Source organism: Anneissia japonica, unplaced genomic scaffold, assembly GCF_011630105.1.
Source record: "Anneissia japonica isolate Jap-2015-1 unplaced genomic scaffold, ASM1163010v1 scaffold284953_len930413_cov181, whole genome shotgun sequence".
Lineage (NCBI taxonomy): Eukaryota > Metazoa > Echinodermata > Crinoidea > Comatulida > Comatulidae > Anneissia > Anneissia japonica.
The window spans coordinates 154,564-168,916 of record NW_022746987.1 but is presented as its reverse complement, the minus strand read 5'-3'; the positions used below and the strand labels follow the sequence as shown (position 1 = coordinate 168,916).

The window sequence follows — 14,353 nt, the reverse complement described above, 5'->3', positions numbered from 1 at the left end:
GAGATAGTACAGTACATCTGTGCATGAATTTCGAAGAAACAAAATATATTAAAAAAACACTTGGTTTATACAGTAGTTTAGGTGATTTAGTACCAGTTAATACACTCCATGATATAGATTGATGTTACAGTGGCCCTATTGTTATATAGAGTAATTCCAAAAATTTATAGCATTCATTTTGAAAAGTAGTATACACAGCATACACTGTATACAGTATATATATTTATATATATATATAGTACCGTATATATACTGCATATAGGCCTATAGATATACATAGGCCTTATACAATTTTATAATTTCCTAAAGACATGAAAATCAATAAAATAGAACGGTAGGGCCTACCTTTTACTCGATTTGCGTTCTTCTCACAATTATGCACAAATCCGTGTTTCTTGTTGAAGATTGTACAATTAGGCTTCAACTATTAATGAATATAAACCTAGTAGGGCCTATTTCTTCTAGAACCTGGATTCAATAGTCCCATTTGTCTGAAGTGTGCATGTTATTTCATCTAAGTTGCCGTAATCGAAGGGTTCGGTCTGTTCCAATTTGTAAGCATAATTTAGGAATTCGTTGAGGTCAGGCTTCATGCAGTGTATAATTGTTTTCGATACATGAGACGGTCATCTATGACGATATGCATCCGCGATACGATACGACATGGATAATTCAAACATCTGAATTCCCCACATGGACCGAGTGCTATGAAGAAACAGCAACAGCGGTGAAATTTCGTCACTCGGGCTACCGTTGGTGGACACCTGAGATCGACGAGGAATCCATATTCATCGAAATTGATATAATAATAATAATAACAAAATATGACCTACATGCGTATAGTATTTAAACAATCATTTAATAATTATGATATATACCTGATGTAATATGAATACAAAAGCTAGAAAATCACTTGGTAAATGTACAGATCTTATATCAAAAATATTTTACAGGATCTACCACCGGATTCTGATCTATGGGGAATGTAATCTAAACTTGTACAAGACAAACGTAATCAAATATTTATGAAGTTTTCTTTATTTTCTTATTAATGTGAGAAATGTGTATCATGGGTTCATCGAAGCGAGAAGATATGCATGAAAAGAACCCCAGATACTCTAAATCAATTATGTACCTTGTTACAGTACTCAAAGAGAAAAGAAAAAGTCCAATCTGCTTTAAAACATGTTAGTAATTTCCTTACATTTTGAAATTTAATCTTACATATTTTTATGTCCCTCTTGTGCAATCTTGTCCTAATAATTTAATTCAACTTTCGTACATAAATTAATAAAACTTTAATCTTATTCTTAATTATTCCAACTCCAAATATTTTTGTATTATTGTATTGAAATTAATATCTTTAAACGTTAACGTATAATTATATATGCTTAATATACGGTATCTATTGATTTAATTTTGAATATCACTTTTATATTTTATATGTATTGTATAAGAGACAGCTGACACTTGCAACGGGACTTGGTCTACTTAGGCCTAGGCCTACAATTTGATAATTCTAAACATAGAATCACTATTAATATGACTTGATATGCAACAGAAATCTACATACGATATGTATATCCTGTAATCACATTAAAAAGTATGTTGGTTTTTCTTAAGTTCAATTTTGTTTGATCGTTGCTTACTTCGTTAATTATTCGGTTTCCTTTTCCCATTCCAGGGCAATAATTTGTGAAAAGTTCTTTTCTCATGATGAATAAACATACCATCTGTAGGAATAAGGAGAGCAAACAGTATTTTTTCATTTCATTTTATTTATTTTTCAAGCAATTACAAAAACAAAATAAAACCAAAGCATCCCTACTGTCGGTGACAGGATAAACGAAAAGCAAACTTAATTGTTGTGTTAATTTTTTTGCGGACGACAAGGGCAACACGGCATGATTAACAATGGAATAGTCCATACTCATTGGAGATGACCAGGCCTTTAAATATTAAAATACACTAAAAACAAAATTAAATTGTATAGTATTAGCCGATTTAAGATCATGTGCGATATTGCAACATGAATTCCCCAGATTCCAGTTCATATTCCAAATAAGCTTATATGAATGTTAGTCTGGCTGAACTCAACGGCTTTCTGTGGTTTGTGGTAAAGGATAACTCTTCAGTGTAAATACTTTTAGATAATTATAAGGACATTCGCTGACCACAACTACAATTTGTGGTATACAAAGTTAAACAAGTAGGAGTTTATTGTATTGCAGTCAATCTGATACTGACACCGACTCTACCGGGACGAGCAATAAACGAGCCACCATCCACTTAAACTCGATACATCTATAATATAATAGATTTGCTGTGTGCGCGATCATTGGCGGATCCAGTCATGGAGGGAGAAGGGAGAATAGGGTAGCTAGCTACCCCCTATCTTTCATTTGAAAAATCCTCAGATATAGCCCTCCGTGACCAAATACAAAGTAACCTTTGTTTTTTTTTAGGCCTACATAGGCCTATACTTTGTATTTTTTTCTTAAACATAGGTCTACGCCATATATTCAATTCCCATTCCACACACATTCAATCAAACCATTGAACTACACATTTTCAAGCATTTATAATTTACAAGTGATTAACTTTCATTAAAAACACAAGTTAGTTTTTATACTTTTTGCTACGATAATTTAAATGGTTTGAAAGACAACGGCTGAAGTTACAACATGACCAATAATTAAAAATTTAATAACGGTTTAACTATTTAATGTTTTATTATTTGAATTATTATTATTAGTTCAGCACCACAAACAGTATGTATAAGTTCTACTGTTTTCTCTACTCTCTCCGTTCCACGCGCCTCAGGATATTGGTTAAGTAACAATTATTGTTGTGTCTTCTTAATAATGTGACCATTATAATAATAATAATAATAATAATAATAATAATAATAATAACAAAAGATGACCTACATGCGTATAGTATTTAAACAATTATTTAATAATTAAGATATATACCTGATGTAATTTGAATACAAAAGCTAGAAAATCACTTGGTAATTGTACAGATCTTATATCAAAAATATTTTACAGGATCTACCACCGTATTCTGATCTATGGTGAATGTAATCTAAACTTGTACGCAAGACAAACGTAATCAAATATTTATGAAGTTTTCTTTATTTTCTTATGAATGTGAGAAATGTGTATCATGGGTTCATCGAAGCGAGAAGATATGCATGAAAAGAACCCCAGAAATTCTAAATCAATTATGTACCTTGTTACAGTACTCAAAGAGAAAAGAAAAAGTCCAATCTGCTTTAAAACATGTTAGTAATTTCCTTACATTTTGAAATTTAATCTTACATATTTTTATGTCCCTCTTGTGCAATCTTGTCCTAATAATTTGCAATCTTTCCTAATTATTTAATTCAACTTTCATACATAAATTAATAAAACTTTAATCTTATTCTTAATTATTCCAACTCCAAATATTTTCGTATTATTGTATTGAAAATCTTTAAACGTTAACGTATAATTATATATGTTTAATATACGGTATCTATTGATTTAATTTTGAATATCACTTTTATATTTTATATGTATTTATATTCTATAGTCCATTTTATACGTTCTATTATAAATATTTTGTCAATTCAGGTTTTGCAATACGACTACAGTATATGAGTAAACCTTAAATTAATCAATTATACACTTGTTTATGATTAGAACTAAGTAGGATAACAAAATATGAAAGGGAAAATTTTAAATTGTTAGGAAAATATAGATGGTTTATAATTTGCGTGTTTTTGGTTGTATGGCCTACACCTCCTATCGATTGATGTGGTCTATATCGTCAGTGCCTTGCTACTTACTATTTCAATTACTAGAACAGGAATAATGGAGCACAAGAATTAAACGCAGGAGATTAAAATGGTACGGACACATGATTAGACTATCGGACGACACTCCAGTAAAAAAAACAAAAAAACAAAAAAAAAACAAAAACAAAAAAAACAATAGAAGAGCTAAAACGGGAAGTAAACCGACCAGTAGGAAGTCCCAAAAATAACTGGATGAGCCAAATTAAGAAAGACCTGGAAGGACATGTAAACACAAACACTATAACAAATCATGCTGCTTGAACAGAAACAAATGGAAACAAATTGTGGAAAACGTAATGTCGAAAGACGGAACATGTTAAAAAGAAGGGAAGAAGATGTAAGTACTGATACTGAATTTACTTGGCATTTCAGTCCTATTAGTAATACTGAAATCCTGTACTGAAGGCGCACTACAAATACTATTAATGTAATATTGGTATTAATATTAGTATCACTATCATCAACTTCATGATCATATCATTACAGTATTATTATTATTATTATTATTATTATTACTATTATTATTATTATTATTATTATAAACAATAAAAATAATAATAATAATAATAATAATAATAATAATAATAATAATAATAAGCATTATTACTATCATTAACATCATAATTAATGTCATTACTGTTAATATTATCAGGTAGGCCTATTGTTTGACGTCCACATTGACGTTTATTCAAACTCAATCATTTAAACATTGGTAGGACTTCAAAATAAGCAAATCTCCAGCGAGCCAAATAATCTCTATATCCACATCTGCCCGGGGAATAACACTCACACATTTAAATCGAGTCAAATTAACTCACTAACTATATAATTATTATTTTAACTACATAATTATTTATTAACTAATTATAGGCCTATGTCGAATCTGTGTATTCCACTAGAATAACTTTGACTGATGTCCCTAACAAATGAAGATTTTTTGTTGTATTCCAAATATAATAATAAAATAAGCAATTATCAGCGTCAGTCATGAGAAAGCTTGCCTTACCGCCTCAGGCCGCATTTGACCTGATAGCATCAGCTTTGCGAGGGAAACCACATTTTGGGTAGTGAAATCTCGGAGCGTTCTAGAGGTAGAGTAGGCCTATGCGAAAATGACAAATAATAATAATAATAATAATAATAAGATTTATTAAGCGCACATCTCCACTAAAGTGCTCAAGGCGCTCCAAGAAAGGAGGCGAGAAAATTAGGATGTAAGCGAAAAACACGTTAAAATACAATAAATTAAGGAACATTTTAAACCCTTCGAAAGATTGTGTATCCTGTGATTACGTCAATTACAAGGAATTTTCGACGCGTGGTACTTAAACGGGTCCTGGCAGTATGTGACCTAACTTATCAGCTTCTTTAAAACACTGTTAACATTAATATCTCTAGAATTAATCAATCGTTTAGGTTTTCTGAAATGGCTTTAATGTGGCGAGAATTTCCAATTACTAACAGTGGCGGATCCTGAAATTTGAAAAATAGGGGGCCCAGGGACGGACATTGAAAGATGGAGGGTCTATACCACTTCAGCCAAACCATGGTGTTGGGGCTAAGGTAAGAAAATTTACGATTATGTCATCTCTAGATGGCCGGAAATGCCACTCTCAGGCATTAAATTTAAATATAATTTTTGAAAAATTTAGGTGGGGGGAGGGCCCCTTTTGAATCCTCCACTGACCAAGACAAGATACAAACGACCACGAGTTCCGTATTGCCATGCCTATTATATTTATATATTTATAACATCAATTAGTTTGACGCAAGTAACCGACCAATGAAAGAAAACAAAATAAGAATTTGATGAACTATCAATGTATGCCTACAATTATGTGATTGAAAAAGCATTGATTGAATTCAACCGAAAAAAGTATAAGCATAAACTTGTCGTTTCCGCGTAATCTTATTTATGTCATTTATTTATTTATTTTATTTCTATTATTTTTTTTAAATTTATTTCATCTTTACTCGGGTCACCTAATCAGTGCAAAAAGCATTGTTATCCTTCAGGCCCAGTAAATAAATAGAGCATTGTTATTATTATTATTTATTAGGTAATTAGTTATTTAATTATATTTAATTATAATGTCAAATGTGTGTATTCCTCTACAATAATGTTGGCCAATGGCATTGTTATTATTATTAATTATTAAGCAATTAATTAATTATAATTAATCATAATGTCAAATTTGTGTATTCCACTACAATAAATTTGGCCTATGGCCTAACAAATAAAAATTTGTTGTATGTTTAATTAAAAACGAATAGAATCTTGACAATTCAATTAAATGGGCATCAAATTTCAGTTGACCATTAGGATTTTCATAGTTAACCTCCAGGCCGAGTAAATAAATAGAGCATTGTTATTGTTATTATTATTATTATTATTATTATTATTATTTATTAAGTAATTAGTTATTTAATTATATTTAATTATAATGTCAAATGTGTGTATTCCACTACAATAATTTTGGCCAATGGCATTGTTATTATTATTGATTATTAAGCAATTGATTAATTATAATTAATCATAATGTCAAATTTGTGTATTCCACTACAATAAATTTAGCCTATGGCCTAACAAATTAAAATTTGTTGTATTTTTAATTAAAAACGAATAGAATCTTGACAATTCAATTAAATGGGCATCAAATTTCAGTTGACCATTAGGATTTTCATAGGGACTTTGTGTATGTAGCTACGCAACTGGATACAGTGAGCTTACTCAGAAAAACCAGACGCTTGAATGCCAGAGTAGGTGGTAACAGAGAAACTTTTCTCTTACAATACGTTCTGAAAATGATTTATATTTCAATGTCGCGCGTGCCGGATTCAAATCTTTGGCAGACCGGGGGTTGACCTCCAGGGGTGTAGGCTACCTGTATGTGTATATAAAATATACGATGTATTAGGAATATGTTGATAAAGAATAATAATAATAATAATAATAATAATAATAATAATAATAATAATAATAATAATAATAATAATAATAATAATAATGCTCCATTTGAACGAATATTTATTTATAACAAAATATTGCTTAAGTATAAAAGCATAAGATGTTACAGTTTATAGAGAAAATCTCTCAGTAAAAGTTCCTTAATAGTTGTAAGAAAGTGCTTCTGGCAGGAACTGAACCTCCGACCTCTTGCTCTCAAGATAACTGTTTTCCAGCTACACCGCTTGTTTGTCTAAATGACATTCACCTTCATAGCGAGAGTTCAATTCTCGCCAGAAGCACCTTTTCATAATAACTGATAGAAATGTTCGCTGATGAGCTATCCTCGATACAATCATAACACAATGCTCTTATATTTGATTACTGTTTTCCTAATGTTTCTGTTTGTTGATATACATTTACAGTTTACGCAATAACTTTGATTTATTACGTTTATTTAGGTTTTTATGTGTTGTTTAGCTTCTCAAACTTGATGTTAAGGGTTTGATCACTTGAGGTGCATTCGCTTGTGTCCTTGGGTAAGCACGTTACTTAATACATAGGAGTGAAAGAGAGTACATGTATGACCGGGGTGATAATGTGAAACGTTTAAAAGCCTTGTTGGCATCATACCTCTATGGATTAACATAAATGTAGTAGCACATTATTGGTTAGATTTCTTGGGTGAAATGCATTAAGGATGAGCTATGAAAGTCCGAAGACTTACCGTACTTTCAGTGGGATCCTATACGTTTGATGGTGAATTGACATCAAAGGAAATTCCCCGCTCATTTTACGCAAGGTTTACTGCGTTCTTTATTTTGCACACGGGCCGTATTGCATTTTAACCGCCTATTTAGGCACGGGCCAAGGATAATATGCCAAACTAAGTGACAAAATCCCTTCAAAAACATAAGATGCTCTACATAGACTGTCCCATAGGCTTGGGAGTGGAGTTTATGTTGGTCGTGGGAAAAAAATTACCGTGACTAGAGCAGAACCCAAGACAACGATTGGTTCAACTCAACCAATAGACAGATCGCTATGCAAACTCGCATCATCCCTTCAGCTGACAAACATGGAGAGGACCGGTACAATTTAACCAGGAATCAAGGTTTATGTACTTGTCTGCACAGGTCCAGCATACAAAATGGCTACAACGATTGAGCCAATCTGCTCCCTGTATGAGGGGTAATTGGCTGGATTGAATCTGTGACACTTTACGGTATAGCAGATTTCCAATAGTATACCCGCCCTTCGACAGAAGGATCGAAATTCCCAAGGAATGCACCGTTTCATTCCAACTGATATTATTGAAAATTTTGTACTGTACATATGATCTCATATGTAAAGGATGGGATTCATTTTGTGTGCAGTTTTTATGGCTCTGCCCTTCTTGTAATTTGTCCCTTGTGAGTCTTGTATATCAATTTATATAAGTGTGTTATGGCGTTTTATGTTAAACAGTTTTTTGTTTTTTTGTAAATTGACGCAATTCAATGTCTTATATTGCTATGTCAATATTTTATAAATATACCAGAAATGAATGGATTTGTTGAAGGTTTGCTTGAATCGTTCCGTAACATCGTTTGTTCCTATGTGAGCAAGTGTTCCTATCATTTACCTTTATCTGCAAAAAGTGATTCAAATCTGCACCTCTCGCTATCAAGGCGAGTGTCGAATCAGACCATAGAGACCAACACGATATGCAGATATATCTGCTGTCATTCAACTGATACGGTAGAGCTAAGCTTAAGCTGGAGAAGCATCCGGGTTGCAGCTGAAAAACCAAACTGAATAATATTCGAATGCGTTTACTGTTTACGGTGTAAAGCAGGTTTTCCACTAGGCGAATTTATTCACGCGAATCAAAGCATCGGTTCGCTTCCTGAGCTCTGATTTGCTGCGCATTTTTTCGCTTCGCAAAAACTCCGATAGGAATGTGAATGCGCATTAACCGATGCTTTCGATTCGCGAGAATAAATTCGGCTAGTGGAAAACAGGCTTTACGCAACAAACCTGTTTGCTGCGTATGAAGTAATGAAGTAGGCCTAGAAGATGAGTGTCACTTGTGTTTAGGGAAGAAGCAGTAATGCACTTCTCTATGGCTTGCCACATAAACATCTTTTTCACCTTCAGCTTGCCCAGAACAAAGCTGCAAGAATTATTACATTCACCAAGAATCGAAAACGTATAAGCCCTGTTCTTAAAACATTGGCTTTTAAAATCAATGAACGCATATCTTTTAAGATATTGCTTATAACATAAAAGGCACTCAATGGTCTTGCTCCTAAATACTAAATACATTTCTGATCTTCTCCAACCTAAATCTACTCCTCGCCTTCTTAAATCATCAAGCAAGCACCTCCCTGAGCATGGGAGGTGGAGCCATAAAAGCCTATAAACATACATTCGCATGTGCCGCCACTACATTAAGGAATGCCCTACCTCTGGAGATCAAAACCTCATCTTTTGTCAGTATCTTTAAGAAGAAATTTAAAATCTTATCTCTTCGTCTCATAAAAGAGTTTGTTTTGATACACATGTAAATTGTTAGTTTTTGTTTGTTTTGCTTTGAATCTTACAATAATATACTGTATAGTATTGTTAATTAACTTCAGTAGGTAATGTGCACTTTGAGTAATACCACTGTCATGGCGCCACTGCACTTTGCATTCTGCCTTGGATATTAGGCTATACAAATCCTTGTTGATTGATAATATATGAAGATGAATATGTAATGGAAGGTTCTGAATACAAGTTGATCAAGGATGTGCCTGTATTACCATCAGTCTAAAACGATCACTATTAAAGTAAGATGACAAAGTGTAATGACCCCGAATGTATTGTAGTATTAAATGTTTTGTATATTAACAATCAATGAAAAAAAGAAAGAAGTAAATGACTCAAAACCATTACATCTCTGCTAATTAGTCAACTTGTTTAATACTCTAATTGTTCTGTTTCCAAAAAGGAAATATGAACAAACTACTTCGATAGAGGTTTGAACACCAATGTATGATCACTATTTACAAAAAAAATGTTTGAATCCAGAGTTAAGTTTTCTCATGTCATCATTTGCCTGATGATAATGATTCATCTATTCTTATTGCAACGTTCAAACAATGTTGTTTCCAAAATGAAAATATGAACAAATTACTCTGATGGAAGTTGGATAACCAATATAGGATCACCATATAAAAAGTTTAAATACCAGGGTTAAGTTTCCTCATCTCATCATTTGCCTGATGACAATGATTCATTAATTCTAAATGCAACGTTTAAACAATCTTCTATTTCCAAAAGGAAAATGTGAACAAACTACTCACCAATATAGGATCACAGAGTCAAAAAGTTTGAATAACAGGGCAAAGTTTCCTGGTATCATTTGCCTGATGATGATGCATCTATTCTTAATGTAAAATTTAACAATGTTCTCTTTCCAAATAAAAAAAAATGAACAGACTATTTTAATGGAGGTTGGGTTACCAATAGGGTCACCATATAAAACCAGACCTATGCCGTTAGTTAATATGTTAGTTAATGTAATTTACAACATGTGTAAGGTCTGGATCCATGAAAAAAATCATGTAGGAGCCATGTGATTCTCAGGTGTGTGTTACAAAATTTTTATCGTATTTCGCGATCGTATACGCCGCCGTGACCTGGGACGGGATAGGCTAAAGATGCATAAATATTTTATCAGTTTTCTTGACGGTACATTGACATTACAAATCTACTTTTCAATGCCAAGGCATGTCAGTGTTTTATGCTGGCTTAAATATAAAATCGAGTTTGAATTGAATGAGCTACGTGAATAAATAATGTCAAACATCACGCTGCAGGGCGGACATTACTACTTAGTTATGGTTGTTGGTATGACGTTGGCGCCCTTTGGGAAAACAATCCAAGTACAATCTAGAAACAAGCAAGTTCAGTAGATCGAAAATATTTATTTATCTGTATCGCTTCAATACCCACAATGAAAAGTACATATATCTGCAGGTAATCAACAAACCACATAAGTAACATAGGATAATGTTTATATTTTTTAAATATTTTACAAAATCTACAGATACGTTTTCACTGTAAGTCATTATTAGACAAGTCTATAACATGTTAAAATCATATTTTTTTTTCCAAATAATAAGATATTTATATTACAAATATCAATTTTAAATAAATGATTATGGCGATTTCTACATTACAGTCTAGTGTGTCACATACGTAACCACATTTGGGTATGACATATAAATAATGTTTTGTCTTCGCATATCTATAACCGACATGCGTAACGTTTTTTTTTTTTTCATTTCTCAATAGTTCTTATATTTTAAAACAAGATTCATGCAAGTGAACAAAGTGAGACTAAATTATCAGTTCCTAAAGTTTCCATTATGAAAAAGAAACTTAAAAAAGCACCTAGTATATAGGCCGACATTTCCAAATAAAAATGAGATCAGTATTCTATGACGTAATTCATCTTTAAAAAGTATTTTTTTAATTTTATTTAAACAATCATGTAGTAGTTAGAAGCAGTTAACTGTTTCCAGATTATCAAATTTTCTTGGACAAAACCTGTTGCATACCATAGAGAAAATAGAACTGTTCTATTTTCTCTATGTGCATACTCACATAATAATCATGATGTGCCTACATATGGTCATGATGTGATGTCATCATGACCATATTAAGGAAACGTCACTCGTTCGTCAAATAAAATTTGATAGTTGGAACAGGGCTTTACAAGTAAAGTTTGATTAGACTTTTCTGGTGAAGTAGAGCAATGCCCGACTCTCAAGAGAAACAGACAGAGCTTAAAACTCTATCAGATATGCGCAATCAGATATTTTATGCTAAGACAACATATTTCGTGTATGCTAAGCGGTTTTTAGCACTTGGTATTCGGCCTACAAACTACTGTTTTTGAGGATTGTTGTAGCACAAATGTGTAAATCAAATCTACTGAACCTTTCTCAGAGTCGCACGTAGCGGTCAGCAAGGGAGTTTAGATATGTACCGTACGCGCTAATTCAGCCAATCACATGATGGATAATTGCGGGATATTTACATTTTCAAGTAGAATAAACGATGATTTTGAGAGTAATTTAAAATACATATAACGTATACAAAAAAAAATTATAAATGTGGCAGTACAGTAGTAGCCTACATAAATGTAGGTCTATGTATACTTAAGTTTATTACAATACCTGAAGAGGAAATTAGGTGCCCTCGAATGTTAGTCATTATTTAAAGAGAATTGTATATCTTACCTGTTTACTACGTCTGTAAACAAGATATGTAAAAAGATACCGTGCATAATATCGGCTTATATATTTGAAGTGGTTGTGTAATGCATTCATGCACAAATCGCTGATAGGCATATATTCCACACTCCAAGATGATTACACAGGGTTGAATAATATTGTTACAGTATATATTTTGGAAATTTGCAGACGAAGAAATTAGTTTGTTTTAGGAGGAAGATATCAATCAGTCACCTTATCTTAAAATGTTACAAGCAGCAGTACCGCAAATAAACGTCTGCGTTTTAAAATATTTTTAAACCTGCGACTGGACTGATACCAGTAGTAGGGGCCTAAATGTAGCATAAACTGAACGATAAAATGTAAAAAATATTTTAATTACTTATTTAAAATACTATTATTTAATTTTTCAATTTTAAGTTGGAATGAGAAAAACTTTTACTTCCTTAAATTGAGTCTTCAAGAAGAGAAAATAAAACCGTTCCATTTTCTAGGCAGAAAAAAACAAAAAAAAAAACAAAAAAAAAAACCTAAATAAGGATTCTCGAAGTAGGATTAAAATCAATTAAACAGAATCTAACCTATCAACACTAAATTTTCAACGGATGTTCATAACTTATTTTATCCTACGAGAAATCATGCTTGAATTGAATCTTCTAATCTATTTTTTAGATTTAAACACAGTTAACGAATAAGACAAAAAAAAATGTCTATATAAATCCCTTCTTATATTTATTTTTTTAAATTTTAGAATCAAAGCACATATAAATCCTAAAAGAAATACAACCATCCTCCAGTGTGTATGCTCGAGGCTTGATATACGACCATGTGATTGTTAAGCCAAGCGCTTTTTTGGCACCGACTGTCAACAAGCCAATGCCTACGAGATTCGATTACATGATGGCGAGAAACTTTTTTTTTTTGCTTTGTCTTAATTTAATAGACAGAAAATCGATATTCACAAGGTATTTTTTGATAAATAGATTACCCTATATCTTCTACCGCTACATGATATTTAAAAATATAATCTGTAGCCGTTAGCGTAGTTTAGTTATGTTGAATAGTAATGATAAATAGATACAAGCAGCACATGTGTCTATATACTGACACACATATTTTTTTTTTTTTTTTTGTGCATACAGTTCGCCACTTAAGCCGGGCACTCACTACGTCGTACGACGGTCGTGCGACCATCACACGACGAATCCAACGCCGCTCATTGAGAGCGCTAAACGACGCGACGCCGTCTGCTGATTGTCGGTGGCAGTCAGAGCTGATGGTCATTAAAAATGATCCGTAACGCGCGCGTCGTCGCGTTGCGTTCTTCATAGAATCGTGTCGGGCGCAGTGAGTGCCCGGCTTAAAAGTGAAAAAGTTTCAGAGTGTCAATCAAACTTTATACTGACCAATCAGAATGTTTTATTCAATAGCAAAGATTAAACGCACGTCCCACAAACACACTCGTACAGTATACGTAGGTTTTTTTTTTTGTTTTTTGTTTTTTTTTTTTGTTTTTTTTTTTTAAATTGGACCTTGCAGCAATTCAAAAAAGGACGGGGTTTAGCGGAACTGACAATTCTCTCACGAAGAAGGGCGTTACCTGTCCTAATCAGAAAACCTGTCTCTTATACACATCTAGATGTGTATAAGAGACAGATATAAATGAATGTATGATTGTTGCAACACGTCAGTTATATAAAGATGAAATAACATTTGAAAATGTTGAACAGAGAGCAACTGTCATGACAAGTATTCCCTACGAGAGTCGATTACACTGAAAAAAGAGCTTCCTTGTTGAAGTTGCAGTTTGGATGGTCAAAGATACGGATAAAATAATTATATCCAAATGATTATGCTACTTATGTTTTGAGCTGTCAATACAGAAGGTTAAATACCATTAAAAAAATCTTAATTAACAAAGAGCAAAAACATAGAAAGAATTTTTTTTTTTGCAACTAGCATTGATTGTAATGGTGTCAAACACAGTGTGGTAGTTTCCAAAACACTAAATCAGTTAAACTTAAAACAAAATAAGAGGAATAAGCACTAAACGAGAGCTACATAAGTATACAACTTGAGCGCTTTGAGATTTCAAGAAATATAGCACATATATGCAAATGAGGAGATGAGAATTAAGAAGCACACAATGCCTTAGAGATCAAAGTCTCGGGATCAAAATAGATAAATCAAGATTGTCATATGTTTGCAAATGAACTTCTAAGAACGTATGTGAAAAATAGAACTGAAATTAATTAAAATGTTAATGTCACTTTAGTTTCAGCCGCATTAATAATCAAT

The 14,353-nt window shown here is 32.5% G+C and overlaps 1 protein-coding gene across 1 annotated transcript in view; it reads right to left on the bottom strand.

Moving 5' to 3' along the window:
- The window catches only part of LOC117120365 (neuromedin-B receptor-like), a 13,166-nt gene extending 12,648 nt beyond the window's left edge, over positions 1–518 (bottom strand). Inside the window, exon 1 of the mRNA XM_033265404.1 lies at positions 346–518. The gene's annotated coding sequence lies outside the window, so the exon portion shown is untranslated. The remainder of the gene's footprint in view (positions 1–345) is intronic.
- Positions 519–14,353: the final 13,835 nt, after the last annotated feature.